This window comes from Ranitomeya variabilis, chromosome 4 (assembly GCF_051348905.1).
Source record: "Ranitomeya variabilis isolate aRanVar5 chromosome 4, aRanVar5.hap1, whole genome shotgun sequence".
Taxonomy (NCBI): Eukaryota; Metazoa; Chordata; class Amphibia; order Anura; family Dendrobatidae; genus Ranitomeya; species Ranitomeya variabilis.
The window spans coordinates 723,259,697-723,280,721 of NC_135235.1; the positions used below are offsets into that span (position 1 = coordinate 723,259,697).

Sequence of the window (21,025 nt, forward strand, 5' to 3'; positions counted from 1 at the left end):
GCTATTAATATCTGCCCTCAGTCACTGGCTTTACCACTCTGGCGGAGAAAATTGCGCGGGAGCCCACGCCAATTTTTTCCACCACTTAACCCTTTAATTTCATAGCTAGAGCCCCCAAATTTGACACACAGACACTTCTTACATTAGTGAAGAGGAAAAGGTAATAAAAGAAGGGATATGAGATGGTTTACTGTATGTAAACCATGTCTCATATCATGTCGGGTTTGTGAAGGAGAAATGAAAAGCCGGCAATTGAATTAGCGGCTTTTATGCTATCTAGCGCTGCATTAAATATAAATATACATATATAGGTGTCTCACTGACATATATATATGTATATATACACAATCTATGTGTATATATCTACTCTATTCTAACCTGTCAGTGTGATTTTACTGTACACAGCACTGATTTGCCAGCTTTTCAAAGGACACCGGTGCGTAAACATCGGGCAGCAATATGGATGTCATACGGATGATGCGATTACAAAAAACGGATGATGCGAATAAAAATCGCATTGCACTCGCATGACAATCGCATACGTTACATCCGTTTTTTCTCTCGCAAGTGGAAATGAGCCCTCAGCCGGACTCTGGAAGAGGTTAAATAAGTGAGATTTCGGCATTTTAGCTCCTGGTATGGAGTCGATAGCACAATCATATGCCGCCATATACTAGACGTCCGGTAACTGGTGATAATTCCCTCATGTGTGGGGTCTATTTGTCTCCAGAGAAATCACACGTTACATTCCACACATAACACTGTGTAGAAAAGGCGGCGTGAGGTAATTGTGCCAGTAGTGAGGGGGAATAATGGCGGGAATGTCACTGACTGAGGAGAAGTTTCCATGTAGAGTCTGCACTGCAGATATCATTCACTGAGGCCCCTGATCATGTGACCCCTGACTCCTCCCCTCCTGTGACCTCATCACAGGTCCTGTGTGCACAGAACAGCCATATGTAGCGTGAGCAGCTCTGCGGGTGGAGGTAAGTGGAGATTCCCCAGCACTGAGACTCTTTTGGGGTTTTTGTTGCCACTTTATAGGAATCATTGCGTTTTTGTTCTATTTCCTGTAATTAATACATACGACCCAACTATGGAGGACAGGAAGTGAGGGAGCGGATTGTTCTCACAGTACAGGGCTCCTTTCCTGCCCCCACACAGTGTAATGCCCCCAATATGCCCCTTATGCAGTATATATGATGCCCCCACACAGTATAATGCCCCCATTATGCTCCTGTAATCAGGTGACCGGATACAACACACCGACAAACACAAGGTGGAAGTAACCAATATAATTATTTATTTCCTGATAATGGGAATTGTGGTCACTATGACAACAGTGAATAATGCAGAACAGGGTGATTACGAGGTGAAATACACAATATCAGATACACAATGAATTCTCCGCCTCACTCTCACTAATAGCAGCCTCTAACCACATGTTACTTTAGCTACTGACAAGGGGGATTTTCCTGACACATATAGTCGACAACACTCTACTCTGCGAACACCGGCCATAGTGGGGTCTCCGCCTCTTCCCGTTAGGCCATAAGTCCTCCTAATAAAGCCTATCAGGGCTCACTGGGCCGCCCTCACTTCCAGCTTTCACCTTGTCTCTTGTACACCCTGGACCAACACCTGTACTGATTTCAGTGCTGAAAGCAATGGCCGGCTCACTCGCTCCTCCTGCTCTTTAATGCAGGCGTATACTACTGAGCAGACTCGACTCCCAGATCTTCAGTGCTTGACCATCAGCAGATGTCTCTTGTACCAGAAGAAATAAGAGGTGGAACGCTGCTCTTGCCTGGTGTATTCTGGTCTTGACCAGCGCAGGTTAGGTTCTCAGGCCTTCGCAGGCATATTCTGGACTCCAAGTGTTGACCAGTGCAGGCCTGGTTCTCGGGCCTTGGCTGGCATAGTTTGGAGTCTGGGACTCTTCTGGTGCCACCTGGGTTTTGCCGCCACAACCAGCTGCCTCAGGCACTTTACCATGGCCTGGTACCTCAAATTCTTCCCTGGCACCCCAGTGTTTTGCTTGGTGCCAAATCTGTTCTGGTTTTGGGGCTATAGCCTGCATAGTTACAGGATCTGCGTCATCAAGGTCAAGGAGTTTGTATGTTCTTCCCGTGTTTGCGTGGGTTTCCTCCCAGCACTCTGGTTTTCTCCCACATTCCAAAGACATACTAAAAGGGAATTTAGATTGTGAGCCCCATCGGGGACAGCGTTGATAATGTGTGCAAACTGTAAAGCGCTGCGGAATATGTTAGCACTATATAAAAATAAAGATTATTATCATCAAGGTCACCTGACCTGGTGTACCTTCTAGACTCTTTCTTCCTGAATCTCTCCCTCTTCCCATTGATTCCGCAGGATCCCATCTGGACGGCATATGGCAGTCTGTTTGTGCAAATGCCGCACAGCCCTGAGGATTTGTTCTTCTTATGACACATCTTTTTACACCCCTTATGCAGTATATATAATGCCCCTCACACAGTATAAAGTTTCCACAGTACTGGCATCTCTCACACAAAATATATTTCCGCAGTACCGCCATCCCCTACATAGTATAATGTTCCTACAATAGCGGGTTCCTGTACACACAGGACAATGTTTCCCCAGGACTGGCATCCCCCTCACACACAGTATAATGTTCTCACAGTACTGCCTTCCTCCACTTTCTAATGTTCCCACAGTACTGCCCCCTACATGCACAATATGGTACCATCCACCTCACTGACAGCCTCACAGCTAATTAAAAAATACTCACGCCTCACAGCTAATTAAGAAACACTCACTCAGCCTTATTTTTGTTGCAGATACTAATTAACCCAGGATCTATGAGATATTTACCATATAATAGTTGGATAGGCAGGAGTGTCTCATCCATAAAGGTAGCCCACTCGGTCGCTATTACAGTGGGTACGGAAAATATTCAGACCCCTTTGCATTTTTCACTCTTTGTTTCATTGCAGCTGTTTGGTAAATTTAAAAACATTCATTTTTTTCTCATTAATGTACACTCTGCACCCCATCTTGACTGAAAAAAACAGAAATGTAGACATTTTTGAAAATTTATTAAAAAAGAAAAACTAAAATATCACATGGTCATAAGTATGCAGACCCTTTGCTCAGTATTAAGTAGAAGCACCCTTTTGAGCTAGTACAGCCATGAGTCTTCTTGGGAATGATGCAACAAGTTTTTCACACCTGGATTTGGGATCCTCTGCCATTCTTCCTTGCAGATCCTTCCAGTTACGTCAGGTTGGATGGTGAACGTTGGTGGACAGCAATTTTCAGGTCTCTCCAGAGATGCTCAATTAGGTTTAGGTCAGGGCTTTGGCTGGGCCAGTCAAGAATGGTCACAGAGTTGTTCTGAAGCCACTCCTTTGTTATTTTAGCTGTGTGCTTAGGGGTCATTGTTTTGTCGGAAAGTGAACCTTCAGCCAATTCTGAGGTCCAGAGCACTCTGGAAGAGGTTTTCATCCAGGATATCTCTGTACTTGGCCGCACATACCGCTTAGAATTATCACCAAAAAGTACTATCTTTGTCTCATCAAGACCAGAGAATCTTATTTCTCATAGTCTAGGAGTCCTTCATGTGTTTTTTTTAGCAAACTCTATGCGGGCTGTCATATGTCTTGCACTGAGGAGAGGCTTCCATGGGCCACTCAGCCATAAAGGCCTGACTGGAGGGCTGCAGTGATAGCTGTCTTTGTGGAACTTTCTGCCTGCCATCTCTCTACTGCATCTGTGGAGTTCAGCAACAGTGATCTTGGGGTTCTTCTTTGCCTCTCTCACCAAGGCTCTTCTCCCACGATTGCTCAGTTTGGCAAGACAGTCAGGTCTAGGAAGACTTATGGTGGTCCCAAACTTCTTCCATTTAAGGATTATGGAGGCCACTGTGCTCGTAGGAACCTTGAGTACTGCAGAAATTCTTTTGTAACCCTGGCCAGATCTGTGCCTTGCCACAATTTTGTCTCTGAGCTCCTCGGCCAGTTCTTTTGACCTCATGATTCTCATTTGGTCTGACAAGCACTGTTTTTTTTCAGTCAAGATGGACTGTAGAGTGTACATTAATGAGAAAAAATTAAGTTATTTAAATTTACAAAATGGCTGCAATGGAACAAAGAGTGAAAAATTTAAAGGGGTCTGAATACTTTCCCTACCCACTGTATGCCCATGAATTAAGAGGGCTCATGGGGTTTGGTATTGGTCATCCTCTCCTTTTTATCATCACAATTTAAGAAATATCCACACTCCCATGACGCTGATATCATTGAATAGAATAGTGAATCAGGGAGTCAAAAGCTCCTGATCCACCATTCAGCCTTCGCTTCTGAGTCTGAGACTCCGTGCACAGCAGGCACAATGACGTCTCTACATCACACCTGTAGTATGGAGCCTCAGTACTCCCACTGCACAGACTGGAGCAGTTCACCTCGGGAACAGGGTTGGGTGAGTAGTGTGTCTGTTTTTTTTAAATATCAGGAATTGTGGGGGCTTAATATTAAGAGAAGAGCTGTTGGGACTCTCATACTGAATGTGTGGCTGGTAGGGGCCATTGTACTGAGTATGGGGTTGTGGCGGACTGTACGGGCCTTTATACTGACTGTGGGCCCTTATTTTCTGTAGCAGGTTGTGGTGGCCATAATACTGTGTGAGGTGCTGTGGGGGCCATAATACTGTGTGAGGTGCTGTGGGGGCCATCATACTGTGTGGGAGCCCTTATACTGAGCTACATGGGCACACAGGAGAACATGTTCCTTGTGATTAGTGACCTTTGGTCTATCTGGTTTCAGACTTGAATTGATATGGTGTTGTGAGCCAGGAGGGAGACATCAGATAGTACGTTACAAAGGAAAGCAAAGATATAATGGCAGTGGGGATTCGGATTCCAGGCAGAGAGCCTAGTAGAGATAAATAGTAAGGTGAGGTCCTTAGCTCAGGTTTACTAGACTATTGTGGTTTATAACTAAAGTTATATGTCGCCACAGGTAACCAGAAAATTCCTGACTCTGCATAATGCAGAAGAAGCAGTCATAAAGTGTTATGACTGCTATGTGATATATAAACTTCTCATCAAGTTTTTGTTAAGTAAGGGAAAGTTTATTTTTTAACTTTTGGTCTCCCTCATTCATCTCCATACCATCTGGTCCTAGCCTGCCAAGTACAACAGCGGCATGCGGAGTTGGGAGACATGACTCTGCCAAAATATATATATATATATATATATATATATATATATATATATATATATATATATATATATATATATATATATATATAATTATAGACCTGTCTCTAATCTTCCCTTCATCTCTAAACTCCTCGAACGCCTGGTCCACTCCCGTCTTACCCGCTATCTCTCAGATAACTCTCTTCTCGACCCTCTTCAATCTGGCTTCCGCTCTTTACACTCTACTGAAACTGCCCTCACTAAAGTCTCTAATGATCTACTAACAGCTAAATCTAATGGTCACTACTCCATGCTAATTCTCTTGGATCTCTCCTCAGCATTCGATACTGTGGATCATCAGCTCCTCCTCACTATGCTCCGCTCCATCGGCCTCAAGGACACCGTTCTCTCTTGGTTCTCCTCCTATCTCTCTGACCGATCCTTCAATGTATGTTTTGCTGGTTCCTTCTCCTCTCACCTTCCCCTTACTGTTGGGGTCCCTCAAGGATCAGTCCTAGGCCCCCTCCTCTTCTCTTTGTATACTGCCCCTATTGGACAAACAATCAGTAGATTTGGTTTCCAGTACCATCTCTATGCTGACGACACCCAATTATACACCTCTTCTCCTGTTATCACTCCGACCTTTTTAGAAAACACCAGTGATTGTCTTACCGCCGTCTCTAACATCAACTCTATCTGAAACTGAACCTGTCAAAAACTGAACTCCTCGTGTTCTCTCCCTCTACTAACCTATCTTTGCCTGACATTGCCATCTCCGTGTGCGGTTCCACCATTACTCCAAAGCAACATGCCCGCTGCCTTGGGGTCATCCTTGATTCCGAGCTTTCATTCACCCCCCACATCCGATCACTGGCTCGCTCTTCTTATCTGCATCTCAAAAACATTTCTAGAATTCGCCCTTTTCTTACTTTCGACTCTGCAAAAACTCTTACTGTGTCACTTATTCATTCTCGTCTGGACTATTGTAACTCTCTACTAATCGGCCTCCCTCTTACCAAACTCTCCCCGCTCCAATCTGTCCTGAATACTGCTGCCAGGATCATATTCCTCACCAACCGTTACACCGATGCCTCTTCCTTGTGCCAGTCATTACACTGGCTACCCATCCACTCCAGAATCCAGTACAAAACTACTACCCTCATCCACAAAGCACTCCATGGCTCAGCACCACCCTACATCTCCTCTCTGATCTCAGTCTACCACCCTACCCGTGCTCTCCGCTCCGCTAATGACCTCAGGTTAGCATCCTCAATAGTCAGAACCTCCCACTCCCGTCTCCAAGACTTTACACGTGCTGCGCCGATTCTTTGGAATGCACTACCTAGGTTAATACGATTAATCCCCAATCCCCACAGTTTTAAGCGTGCCCTAAAAACTCATTTGTTCAGACTGGCCTACCGCCTCAATGCATTAACCTAACTATCCCTGTGTGGCCTGTTAAATAAAAACCAAAACATAATCAGGTTCCTCGCATCATGTTCTCATACACTTTATGCAGTTAATAGCACTCTGTGTCTGTACTGCTACATACTTAGGCAGTTAACTGGTTCATGCAGCTTTACATGAACACCCGAGCCTTACACTATGGCTGGTCCGAACAACCAAAGCAATTGTTACCATCCACCTCTCGTGTCTCCTCTTTTCCTCATAGTTTGTAAGCTTGCGAGCAGGGCCCTCATTCCTCCTGGTATCTATTTTGAACTGTGATTTCTGTTATGCTGTTATGTCTATTGTCTGTACAAGTCCCCTCTATAAGTTGTAAAGCGCTGCGGAATATGTTGGCGCTATATAAATAAAAATTATTATTATTATAATTATATATATACTGTATATATGTATACACTGCTCAAAAAAATAAAGGGAACACTTAAACAACAGAATATAACTCCAAGTAAATCAAACTTCTGTGAAATCAAACTGTCCACTTAGGAAGCAACACTGTTTGACAATCAATTTCACAGCTGTTGTGCAAATGAAATAGACAACATATGGAAATTATTGGCAATTATCAAGACACATTCAATAAAGGAGTGGTTCTGCAGGTGGGGACCACTGTTGTGAATTAGACTTTTTTGGCTCCCTCTTGTGGTCACTGGTGATATGACTCTGGGATTGTCTTTCTCAGTTTGGCACCCACCTGGGTCGTTAGTCCAGGGGTGTTGCTATATAAGCTTCCTGGATTCTCAGTCCAGTGCCTGGCATCGTTGTAATCAGATCCTTTCTGTTTGCTCCTGTCTGCTGGTCCTGGTTCTTGCAAAATTAAGCTAAGTCGTGCTTCCTTGTTTTTTGGTTATGTGTATGCTCTTATTTTCTGTCCAGCTTGTACTAAATGTGATTCCTGATTTTGCTGGAAGCTCTAGGGGGCTGGTATTCTCCCCCCGGGCCGTTAGACGGTTCGGGGGTTCTTGAATATCCAGCGTGGAAATTTTGATAGGGTTTTTGCTGACCGTATAAGTCATCTTACTATATTCTGCTATTAGTCAGTGGGCCTCTCTTTGCTAAATATCTAGTTCATTCTTACGTTTGTCTTTTCTCCTTACCTCACCGTTATTATTTGTGGGGGGCTTGTATCCAACTTTTGGGGTCTTTTCTCTGGAGGCAAGAAAGGTCTATCTTTTCCCTTCTAGGGTTAGTTAGTTCTCCGGCTGGCGTGAGACGTCTAGAACCAACGTAGGCACGTTCCCCGGCTGCTGCTATTTGTGGTGCTAGGATTAGATATACGGTTAGCCCAGTTACCACTGCCCTATGAGCTGGTTTTTTATGTTTACAGACTTGGTATGTACTTTTGAGACCCTCTGCCATAGGGGTCATAACAGTATGCCAGGCCCAAGTTGAATGTTTAATGCATTGCAGAAGTGGGATAATAAGAAAGGAAATTCTGAGTTTTTTTTTTTTTTTTCCTCTCTTTGTTCCTCCCCTTTACCTCTGAGTGGCTTGTGCTTGCTGCAGACATGAATGTCCAGACCTTGATTACAAGTGTGGATCAGCTTGCTGCTCGTGTGCAGGGCATACAAGATTTTGTTACCAGAAGTCCAATGTCTGAACCTAAAATACCTATTCCTGAACTGTTCTCTGGAGACCGATTCAAGTTTAGGAATTTCAGGAATAATTGTAAATTGTTTCTATCTCTGAGACCCCGTTCATCTGGAGACTGAGCTCAGCAAGTTAAAATTGTTATCTCTTTCTTACGGGGCGACCCTCAGGATTGGGCCTTCTCGCTAGCGCCAGGAGATCCGGCATTGGCAAATATTGATGCGTTTTTTCTGGCGCTCGGATTGCTTTACGAGGAACCCAATCTTGAAATTCAGGCAGAAAAAGCCTTGCTGGCTATTTCTCAGGGCCAGGATGAAGATGAAGTGTATTGCCAAAAATTTCGGAAATGGTCCGTGCTTACTCAGTGGAATGAGTGTGCTCTGGCCGCAAATTTCAGAAATGGCCTTTCTGAAGCCATTAAGAATGTGATGGTGGGTTTCTCCATTCCTACAAGTCTGAATGATTCCATGGCGCTGGCTATTCAAATTGACCGGCGTTTGCGGGAGCGCAAAACTGCTAATCCTCTGGTGGTGTTGTCTGAACAAACACCTGATTTAATGCAATGTGATAGAATTCAGACTAGAAATGAACGGAAAAATCATAGACGTCAGAATGGGTTGTGTTTTTACTGTGGTGATTCTACACATGTTATATCAGCATGCTCTAAACGCCTAACAAGGGTTGTTAGCCCTGTCGCCATTGGTAATTTGCAACCTAAATTTATTTTGTCTGTGACTTTAATTTGCTCATTGTCTTCCTACCCTGTTATGGCGTTTGTGGATTCAGGTGCTGCCCTGAGTCTTATGGATCTGTCATTTGCCAAGCGCTGTGGTTTTGTTCTTGAGCCTTTGGTAAATCCTATCCCTCTTAGAGGTATTGATGCTACGCCATTGGCGGAAAATAAACCGCAGTTTTGGACACAGGTAACCATGTGCATGACTCCTGAACATCGGGAGGTGATTCGTTTTCTTGTTCTGCATAAAATGCATGATTTGGTCGTTTTGGGTCTGCCATGGTTACAGACCCATAATCCAGTCTTGGATTGGAAGGCAATGTCTGTGTCAAGTTGGGGCTGTCAGGGAATTCATGGTGATTCCCCGCCGGTGTCTATTGCTTCCTCTACTCCTTCGGAAGTTCCTGAGTATTTGTATCAGGATGTATTCAGCGAGTCCAGGTCCAGTGCTCTGCCTCCTCATAGGGACTGTGACTGCGCCATAGATTTGATTCCAGGTAGTAAATTTCCTAAGGGAAGACTATTTAATCTGTCTGTACCTGAGCATACCGCAATGCGTTCGTATATCAAGGAGTCTCTGGAGAAGGGGCATATCCGTCCATCCTCTTCCCCTCTTGGTGCGGGATTCTTTTTTGTGGCCAAGAAGGACGGATCTTTGAGACCTTGTATTGACTATCGGCTTCTGAATAAAATCACTGTTAAATTTCAGTATCCTTTGCCTCTGTTGTCGGACTTGTTTGCCCGGATTAAAGGTGCCAAGTGGTTCACCAAGATAGATCTTCGTGGTGCGTACAACCTTGTGCGCATTAAGCAGGGAGATGAATGGAAAACTGCATTTAATACGCCCAAAGGTCATTTTGAGTACTTGGTGATGCCTTTTGGGCTCTCTAATGCTCCTTCAGTGTTTCAGTCCTTTATGCATGATATTTTCCGGAAGTTTCTGGATAAATTTATGATTGTTTATCTGGATGATATTCTGGTTTTTTCTGATGATTGGGACTCGCATGTAGAGCAGGTCAGGATGGTATTTCAGGTTTTGCGTGAGCATGCTTTGTTTGTTAAGGGCTCAAAGTGTCTCTTTGGAGTACAGAAGGTTCCCTTTTTGGGGTTTATTTTTTCCCCTTCTGCGGTGGAGATGGACCCAGTCAAGGTCCGAGCTATTCATGATTGGACTCAGCCCACGTCAGTTAAAAGTCTTCAGAAGTTCTTGGGTTTTGCTAACTTCTACCGTCGTTTTATCGCTAATTTTTCTAGCGTTGTTAAACCTTTGACGGATATGACCAAGAAAGGTTCTGATGTTGCTAACTGGGCTCCTGCAGCCGTGGAAGCTTTCCAAGAGTTGAAGCGCCGGTTTACTTCGGCGCCTGTTTTGTGCCAGCCTGATGTCTCACTGCCCTTTCAGGTTGAAGTGGATGCTTCTGAGATTGGGGCAGGGGCCGTTTTGTCGCAGAAAGGCCCTGGTTGCTCTGTAATGAGACCATGTGCCTTTTTCTCTAGGAAGTTTTCGCCTGCTGAGCGGAATTATGATGTTGGCAATCGGGAGTTGTTGGCCATGAAGTGGGCATTTGAGGAGTGGCGTCATTGGCTCGAGGGTGCTAAGCATCGTGTGGTGGTCTTGACTGATCACAAAAATCTGATGTATCTCGAGTCTGCTAAACGCCTGAATCCTAGACAGGCCCGCTGGTCATTGTTTTTCTCCCGTTTTGACTTTGTGGTCTCGTATTTACCAGGTTCAAAGAATGTGAAGGCTGATGCTCTTTCAAGGAGCTTTGTGCCTGACTCTCCTGGAGTCGTAGAACCAGTTGGTATTCTTAAAGAGGGAGTTATCTTGTCAGCCATTTCTCCGGATTTGCGACGTGTGTTGCAGAGATTTCAGGCTGGTAGACCTGACTCTTGTCCACCTGACAGACTGTTTGTTCCTGATAAGTGGACCAGCAGAGTCATTTCCGAGGTTCATTCCTCGGTGTTGGCAGGGCATCCGGGAATTTTTGGCACCAGAGATCTGGTGGCTAGGTCCTTTTGGTGGCCTTCCTTGTCACGGGATGTGCGGTCATTTGTGCAGTCCTGTGGGACTTGTGCTCGAGCTAAGCCTTGCTGTTCTCGTGCCAGCGGGTTGCTCTTGCCCTTGCCTGTCCCGAAGAGGCCTTGGACACACATTTCCATGGATTTCATTTCAGATCTTCCGGTGTCTCAGGGCATGTCTGTCATCTGGGTGGTATGTGATCGCTTTTCCAAGATGGTCCATTTGGTATCTTTGCCTAAGCTGCCTTCCTCTTCCGATCTGGTTCCTTTGTTCTTTCAGAATGTGGTTCGTTTACACGGCATTCCTGAGAATATTGTGTCTGACAGAGGATCCCAGTTTGTTTCCAGGTTCTGGCGATCCTTTTGTGCTAAGATGGGCATTGATTTGTCGTTTTCGTCTGCCTTTCATCCTCAGACTAATGGACAAACGGAGCGAACTAATCAGACTCTGGAGGCTTATTTGAGGTGTTTTGTTTCTGCAGATCAGGATGATTGGGTGACCTTCGTGCCGTTGGCTGAGTTTGCCCTTAATAATCGGGCTAGTTCCGCTACTTTGGTTTCGCCTTTTTTTTGCAACTCTGGTTTCCATCCCCGTTTTTCCTCGGGACATGTGGAGCCTTCTGACTGTCCTGGGGTAGATTCCGTGGTGGATAGGTTGCAGCAGATCTGGAATCATGTGGTGGACAACTTGAAGTTGTCACAGGAGAAGGCTCAGCGTTTTGCCAACCGCCGCCGCGGTGTGGGTCCCCGACTTCGTGTTAGGGATTTGGTATGGCTGTCTTCTCGATTTGTTCCTATGAAGGTCTCCTCTCCTAAATTTAAGCCTCGCTTCATCGGTCCTTACAAGATATTGGAAATCCTTAATCCTGTGTCCTTTCGCTTGGATCTTCCGGTGTCGTTTGCCATTCACAACGTGTTCCATAGGTCTTTGTTGCGGCGGTACGTTGTACCTGTGGTTCCTTCTGTTGAGCCTCCTGCTCCGGTCTTGGTTGAGGGCGAGTTGGAGTACGTGGTGGAGAAGATCTTGGATTCTCGTCTCTCCAGGCGGAGGCTTCAGTATCTGGTCAAGTGGAAGGGCTATGGTCAGGAGGATAATTCCTGGGTGGTTGCCTCTGATGTGCATGCGGCCGACTTAGTTCGTGCTTTTCACGCTGCTCATCCTGATCGCCCTGGTGGTCTTGGTGAGGGTTCGGTGACGCCTCCTTAAAGGGGGGGTACTGTTGTGAATTAGACTTTTTTGGCTCCCTCTTGTGGTCACTGGTGATATGACTCTGGGATTGTCTTTCTCAGTTTGGCACCCACCTGGGTCGTTAGTCCAGGGGTGTTGCTATATAAGCTTCCTGGATTCTCAGTCCAGTGCCTGGCATCGTTGTAATCAGATCCTTTCTGTTTGCTCCTGTCTGCTGGTCCTGGTTCTTGCAAAATTAAGCTAAGTCGTGCTTCCTTGTTTTTTGGTTATTTGTATGCTCTTATTTTCTGTCCAGCTTGTACTAAATGTGATTCCTGATTTTGCTGGAAGCTCTAGGGGGCTGGTATTCTCCCCCCGGGCCGTTAGACGGTTCGGGGGTTCTTGAATATCCAGCGTGGAAATTTTGATAGGGTTTTTGCTGACCGTATAAGTCATCTTACTATATTCTGCTATTAGTCAGTGGGCCTCTCTTTGCTAAATATCTAGTTCATTCTTACGTTTGTCTTTTCTCCTTACCTCACCGTTATTATTTGTGGGGGGCTTGTATCCAACTTTTGGGGTCTTTTCTCTGGAGGCAAGAAAGGTCTATCTTTTCCCTTCTAGGGTTAGTTAGTTCTCCGGCTGGCACGAGACGTCTAGAACCAACGTAGGCACGTTCCCCGGCTGCTGCTATTTGTGGTGCTAGGATTAGATATACGGTTAGCCCAGTTACCACTGCCCTATGAGCTGGTTTTTTATGTTTGCAGACTTGGTATGTACTTTTGAGACCCTCTGCCATTGGGGTCATAACAGACCACAGACCACATCTCAGTACCAATGTTTTCTGGCTGATGTTTTGGTCACTTATGAATGTTGGTTGTGCTTTCACACTTGTGGTAGCATGAGAGGAACTCTACAACCCACACAAGTGGCTCAGGTAGTGCAGCTCATCCAGGATGGCACATCAATGCGAGCTGTGGCATGAAGGTTTGCTGTAGTGTAGTGTGCAGAGGCTGGAGGCACTACCAGGAGACAGGCCAAGACAGAGGAGACGTGGAGGGTAACAACCCAGCAGCAGGACCGCTACCTCAGCCTTTGTGCAAGGAGAAACAGGAGGAGCACTGCCAGAGCCCTGCAAAATGACCTCCAGCAGGCCACAAATGTGCATTTGTTTGCACAAACGGTTAGAAACCGACTCCATGAGGATGGTCTGCGTGCCTGAAGTCCACAGATGGGGGTTGTGCTCACAGCCCAACACCATGCAGGATGCTTGGCATTTGCTACAAAACACCAGGATTGGCAAATTCGCCACTGGCGCCCTGTGCTCTTCACAGATGAAAGCTGGTTCACACTGAGCACAAGTGACAGACGTGACAGAGTCTGGAGATGCCATGGAGAGCGATCTGCTGCCTGCAACATCCTTCAGCATGACCGGTTTGGCAGTGGGTCAGTAATGGTGTGGGGTGGCATTTCTTTGGAGGGCCACATAGCCCTCCATGTGTTTGCCAGAGGTAGCCTGACTGATATTAGGTACCAAAATGAGATGCTCAGACCCCTTGTGAGACCATATGCTGGTGCGGTTGGCCCTGGGTTCCTCCTAATGCAGGACAATGCCAGACCTCACGTGGCTGGAGTGTCAGCAGTTCCTGCAAGATGAAGGCATTGAAGCTATGGACTGGCCCACCCGTTCCCCAGACCTGAATCCGATTGAACACATCTGGGACATCATGTCTCGCACCATCCACCAACGTCACGTTGCACCACAGACTGTCCAGGAGTTGGTGGATGCTTTAGTCCAGGTCTGGGAGGAGATCCAGGGGACATGAGCGATTTTTCATACAATTTATGGTCTAATTGAAAGAGATTGCAGTGGACAAAGACCAGGCTGGTGCATGTCACTAGCAGGCCACCGTGCACAGAATTTGAGGATATATCACTTTCTTTATGTCACCGGCATTAGTGGTGAGAGAATGTGCTCAGATAAGGCTTTATCTGAGCATGCTTGTGTGCTGAGTGTTTTTGGTGTGCGCGAATAATATTTTCGACTCCCCACCGCTTTGTCTCGCTACTGTTCGACAGCTGCCACACATACAGGGGTTGCCTAACAAACAGGCTATCCACATGTGTTGTGGCTGTCAAACAGCCACGAATCATGCAGCAGCGGGGACTTGAACATATCATTACAGTAGAGAATGCCGAAAATGCTCTATTAGCACTTGAGCATGCTTAGATAATGCCTTATCCGAACATGCTCGCTCATGACCAGTAACCACTACTCCCAGCATCGCTCATGACCAGTAACCACTACTCCCAGCATGGTTCATATATAAATTGTTTCTTTACTTTTCAAAAACAATACTGTATGCTTACAAAATGTCTACAAGGCAGCAAAGATCCTGTGAGGCTGGTCCACACTTGTCCTCTGCAGCAGCCTCCCTCTCCAAGCTACGACTCCAGTGCACAGAAGACACGTGAAGATCATCCCCTGTCAGCCAATCACAGATGTGCTTGTAAGGCAAAGTCTGTGATTGGCTGAGAGGTAACGATGCACAAATGTCACTGTGCACTCCATATTCCATGGGCCGAATTACATCCGGATTAGCTGCGGATTGAACGCTGCATAGAGCCACAGCGTCCAGATGTTACATCATAGTGGAGGGGACTTTATGATATCCTGTCTCCAGTATGCGTACGAACACGCATCTGGCGGCCCTGCATTTCTGGACACATCTTTATAGACCGCAGCATGTCTGTTTACCTTGTGGCGACGCTCTGTCTCTGCAATGTAAATAACAGGGTCCTATGTATAGGTATCTATCTATCTATCTATTGTATTTATCTATTGTCTATCTATCAATATATCTATCTATTATCTACCGATATATCTATCTATAAGTATATCTATCTATATATCAATATATCGATAGATAGATAATAGATAGATAATAATACATAGATAATAGATAGATACAATAGATAGATACGATAGATGGATAGATACTGTAGATAGATAGATGGATATGATAGATAAATATCCATTGTATCTATCTATTGTATCCATCTATTGTATCTATTGATATATCTATTATCTACCAATATAGCCATCTATAAATATATCTATCTATATAGATAGATATATCGATAGATAGATATATCGATAGATAATAAATAGATAGATACGATAGATGGATACGATAGATAGATAAAAGATGCGATAGATGGATACGATAGATGGATCACACATGCGAGAAACTCGGATGAGTCTCGCATCTTAATACCCGGCACTGCCGCCGGCACTTGGGAGCGGAGCGTGCAAGCTGCATGTATTGCGATACATAGACTTGTCCGAGTTTCTCGCATGTGTGATCCCGGCCTTAAATAAAGACACACACACCAACAAAATCTGCGTTAGGCCGGGGTCACACTCGCGAGAAACTCGCACAAGTCTCTCGCTTCAATTACCCGGCACTGCCGCCGGCACTCGTGACCCAAGTGTGCGGCTGTATGTATTTCTATGCAGCTGAATGCTACAGTCCCGAGTGCCCGCGGCAGTGTCGGGTATTGACCCTGGCCTTAAACGCAATATGTTTAATTTAAAAATAAAAATGTGGAAAAAAAAAATGGCATGGGCTCCCGCGCCAGAGAGGGAAAGCCAGCGACTGGGGGATGGATAATTGTAGCCTGGGAAGAAGTTAATATCTATGGAGCGTCCCAGGCTATGAACATCAGTCCGCAGCTGTCTGCATAGCCTTTACTGGCTATAAAAATAGGGGACCCCCCAAAAAATGACGTGGGTCCCCCTATAATTTTTGTCCAGAAAGGCTACGCAGACAGCTGCGGGCTGATATTCATAGCCTAGAGAGGGACCATGGATATTAGCCCCCCCCCAGCTACAAATACCAGCCCCCAGCCACCCCAGAAATGGCGCATCTGTAAGATGCGCCAATTCCGGCGCTTAGCCTCTCTCTTCCCACTCCTGAGTAGCGGTGGGATATGGGGTAATTAAGCGCTTAATGTCACCTTACAAAGGTGACATTAAGCTGGCTTAGTAATGGAGAGGCGTCAATAAGACGTCTACCATTACTAATCCTATAGCTGTGAAAGGGTTAATAAAACACACATGCAGAATAAAGTATTTTAATTAAATAAAACACCACACAGGTTTGACCATATTTTTCTTGTACACTCATTCCTGTGAAACCCTCCTTCTCCTAGAAAAAAATTAAAAATAATAAACCAACAGTATACTCCCTGAGTCCGATGACCGGCCGGTCCAAAGGCACATCCGGAGTTCCCGTAGCAGGTGGGAATCAGTGTCTACCTTCTAGCGCTTGTGTGTTGTAGTCCTTCCCTGCTGAGCACCCCGGGATAGTCCTCACAACTGATTCTGTCTGTCTCTGATGTTCGTTCTCTACGTCCCCGGGGGTAGGCCTGGAGTTCTTCCGGGACCCTAGAGTCGCCCCTCTCCCACAGCTGCCTCCGTTGTCTGCTTAGGTGTTTAAGTGAGACAGCCAACCTATAATTGGCTGTCCTGCCGTGGTTTGAAGTAATGCTTAAAGTCTCTTACTTTCCAGCCACCGACTTTGCGCTTCAGAAGAATGTTGCCTCGATCTTACAGCACGACTCCTTCTGGTCCTATCAACTCTGCGCTGTATTCCTGTTTCTCATTCCTTCACAATACCCCTCGCTTCTTGTCCTTTCCTAGGAGATTGCCGCTGAAAGCACAGGCACGGCTCCGTAGCGTTCTTTCTTGTTTACTAGGGCTCTGCCAGGATCCCACCTCTGACAGGTCCTCTCTTGAGCTCTTCCCAGCTCCTTTCTACCTGACTTCCTGTCCAACCCCCAGTTTTACCCAAGTGTGAGGAGTGGTCTAATAGATAGAACCACCCCCCCAGGTGGCCAGAGTGTGAAGTGTATTGTGGGTGTGTGTTACCTGGTCAGGTGAACTCCTTTAGTGCAATCAGACTTACCATCACTCCCCTTAGTGGCAGAGCAACAATACTGCAACGACCAGGACTTTGGGGCGCTGCACCTAAACCGTAGAACCCCCCCCATATTGGAAACTAGACCCCCCAAGGAACTTATCTAGATGTGTTGTGAGAACTTTGAACCCCCAAGTGTTACACTACAGTTTACAGTGTGCGGTTCCACCATTACTCCAAAGCAACATGCCCGCTGCCTTGGGGTCATCCTTGATTCCGAGCTTTCATTCACCCCCCCACATCCGATCACTGGCTCGCTCTTATCTGCATCTCAAAAACATTTCTAGAATTTGCCCTTTTCTTACTTTAGACTCTGCAAAACTCTTACTGTCTCACTTATTCAATCTCGTCTGGACTATTGTAACTCTCTACTAATCGGCCTCCCTCTTACCAAACTCTCCCCGCTCCAATCTGTCCTGAATGCTGCTGCCAGAATCATATTCCTCACCAATGGCAGACAAAATGACTAGTGATAAAAATTCCCCATTAAATGTCACCTGCTTAACCCAGCAGGAAGTACAGCGGCGTCTAAAAATCACTAAAATTGACAAATCTCCGGGCCCGGATGGGATACACCCCCGAGTACTGCAGGAACTAAGTACAGTCATTGATAGACCATTATTTTTAATCTTTAAAGACTCCATAATAACAGGGTCTGTACCACAGGACTGTGCCACAGGACTGGCGTATAGCAAATGTGGTGCCAATATTCAAAAAGGGGACAAAAACTGAACTCGGAAATTATAGGCCAGTAAGTTTAACCTCTACTGTGGGTAAAATCCTGGAGGGCATTCTAAGGGATGCTATACTGGAGTATCTGAAGAGGAATAACCTCATGACCCAGTATCAGCACGGGTTTACTAGGGACCACTCATGTCAGACTAATTTGATCAGCTTCTATGAAGAGGTAAGTTCCGGACTGGACCAAGGGAACCCAGTGGACGTAGTGTATATGGACTTTTCCAAAGCTTTTGATACGGTGCCACACAAAAGGTTGATACATAAAATGAGAATAATGGGGATAGGGGAAAATATGTGTAAGTGGGTTGAGAGCTGGCTCAGGGATAGGAAACAAAGGGTGGTTATTAATGGAGCACACTCGGACTGGGTCGCGGTTAGCAGTGGGGTACCACAGGGGTCAGTATTGGGCCCTCTTCTTTTTAACATATTTATTAATGACCTTGTAGGGGGCATTCAGAGTAGAATTTCAATATTTGCAGATGACACTAAACTCTGTAGGGTAATCAATACAGGGGAGGACAATTTTATATTACAGGATGATTTATGTAAACTAGAAGCTTGGGCTGATAAATGGCAAATGAGCTTTAATGGGGATAAATGTAAGGTCATGCACTTGGGTAGAAGTAATAAGATGTATAACTATGTGCTTAATTCTAAAACTCTGGGCAAAACCATCAATGAAAAAGACCTGGGTGTATGGGTGGATGACAGACTCATATTCAGTGGCCAGTATCAGGCAGCTGCTACAAAGGCAAATAAAATAATGGGATGTATTAAAAGAGGCATAGATGCTCATGAGGAGACCATAATTTTACCTCTATACAAGTCACTAGTTCGACCACACTTAGAATACTGTGTACAGTTCTGGTCTCCGGTGTATAAGAAAGACATAGCTGAACTGGAGCGGGTGCAGAGAAGAGCGACCAAGGTTATTAGAGGACTGGGGGGTCTGCAATACCAAGATAGGTTATTACACTTGGGGCTATTTAGTTTGGAAAAACGAAGGCTAAGCGGTGATCTTATTTTAATGTATAAGTATATGATGGGACAGTACAAAGACCTTTCTGATGATCTTTTTAATCATAGACCTGAGACAGGGACAAGGGGGCATCCTCTACGTCTGGAGGAAAGAAGGTTTAAGCATAATAACAGATGCGGATTCTTTACTGTAAGAGCAGTGAGACTATGGAACTCTCTGCCGTATGATGTTGTAATGAGTGATTCATTAATTAAATTTAAGAGGGGACTGGATACCTTTCTGGAAAAGTATAATATTACAGGGTATATACACTAGATTCCTTGATAAGGCGTTGATCCAGGGAACTAGTCTGATTGCCGTATGTGGAGTCGGGAAGGAATTTTTTTCCCCATGGTGGAGTTACTCTTTGCCACATGGGTTTTTTTTGCCTTCCTCTGGATCAACATGTTAGGGCATGTTAGGTTAGGCTATGGGTGAACTAGATGGACTTACAGTCTTCCTTCAACCTCAATAACTATGTAACTATGTAACCGTTACACCAATGCCTCTACCTTGTGCCAGTCATTACACTGGCTACCCATCCACTCCAGACTCCAGTACAAAACTACTACCCTCATCCATAAAGCACTCCATGGCTCAGCACCACCCTACATCTCCTCTGTGATCTTAGTCTACCACCCTACCCGTGCCCTCCACTCTGCTAATGACCTCAGGTTAGCATCCTCAATAATCAGAACCTCCCACTCCCGTCTCCAAGACTTTACACGTGCTGCGCCGATTCTTTGGAATGCATTACCTAGGTTAATACGATTAATCCCCAATCCCCACAGTTTTAAGCGTGCCCTAAAAACTCATTTGTTCAGACTGGCCTACCGCCTCAATGCATTAACCTAATCATCCTTGTGTGGCCCATTTAAAAAAAAAAAAATCAGGTTCCTCTCATCATGTTCTCATACACTTTATGCAGTTAATAGCACTCTGTGTCTGTACTGCTACATACTTAGGCAGTTAACTGGTTCATGCAGCTTTACATGAACACCCGAGCCTTACACTATGGCTGGTCCAAATAACTAAAGCAATTGTTACCATCCACCTCTCGTGTCTCCCCTTTTCCTCATAGTTTGTAAGCTTGCGAGCAGGGCCCTCATTCCTACTGGTATTTGTTTTGAACTGTGATTTCTGTTATGCTGTAATGTCTATTGTCTGTACAAGTCCCCTCTATAATTTGTAAAGTGCTGCGGAATATGTTGGCGCTATATAAATAAAATTATTATTATTATTATTTATAACATCACACAAAGCACCAGAAACGCAGTCAAGAAACGTCCAATTTATGCAAAATGGAAAACAACTTTATTGAATTAAAACACACAGGTGTACAGCATGGCAGGCAACAAATTTCCCCTATATAAGCCCGCACACACATCTCACATAGAGGGACCGAACTACAGTGCACTGATGTTTATTATGGACCATATAGACAGTCCATATATACTGCAGTAACAACAATAGTAGAGGGACATCTATCGATAGTATATGCAACCTTATAGACAAGTGTCCAAGACGTAATACATACCACAGTGGTGAGTCACAAAATGTGTGCACAGAAGTCCCGTCCTCCCCGACGCGCGTTTCGGCGGGTGGCCTTCCTCAGGGGGGGTGCCAAAAACAAAAGGGGCACCGATTAAATAGCTTACAATCCGGAAGTAGCGGCGCTCGCATGCATAGCCGCATTGCAACATCCACATCCGGTCTACGCAGCCCGCGGGACCGGAAACACACGGGCCCCATGTGATCCGCCCACAAGGCATAGCGAGAACCAGAGAAGAGTGCGGCGCGACCGCGCATGCGTGAACAACGGCCGCAGCCATATTACAGAAGGGTAAACATACTGGCATATAGATAGAGCCAAAGCGGAAGAATAAATAAAAGCACGCAAAACTCTGGCCGCCACATATAGAATGCGAAAAATAGAAAATAAGAAATAGGCAAACAACAATACAAATAACCGAATATATCGTAGTGACAAACGGTACGGGACCTAATACACATATATGGCTAATCGATGGATACATATAAATCAATCACAAGAAATTATTGTACAACACCCACAGCCATCATACCTGCCCATATCAAAGTTCAAAACCTCTAAAATGCAGTGAGCACC

At 45.3% G+C, this 21,025-nt stretch overlaps 3 protein-coding genes across 4 annotated transcripts in view; all 3 read left to right on the forward strand.

Moving 5' to 3' along the window:
• The window catches only part of LOC143766657 (uncharacterized), a 1,190,188-nt gene that overhangs the window by 1,120,967 nt on the left and 48,196 nt on the right, over positions 1-21,025 (forward strand). The window contains exon 1 of one of the 2 annotated variants that reach the window (XM_077254483.1): positions 796-986. The exons of the other annotated variant lie outside the window; for it this stretch is intronic. The gene's annotated coding sequence lies outside the window, so the exon portion shown is untranslated. Of the gene's footprint in view, positions 1-795; positions 987-21,025 lie in introns of those variants that run through there. 2 annotated transcript variants of the gene reach the window in all.
• Positions 1-21,025, forward strand: part of LOC143766661 (uncharacterized) — a 447,161-nt gene that overhangs the window by 287,627 nt on the left and 138,509 nt on the right. The window lies entirely within an intron of this gene.
• The window catches only part of LOC143768242 (uncharacterized), a 688,323-nt gene that overhangs the window by 280,451 nt on the left and 386,847 nt on the right, over positions 1-21,025 (forward strand). The window lies entirely within an intron of this gene.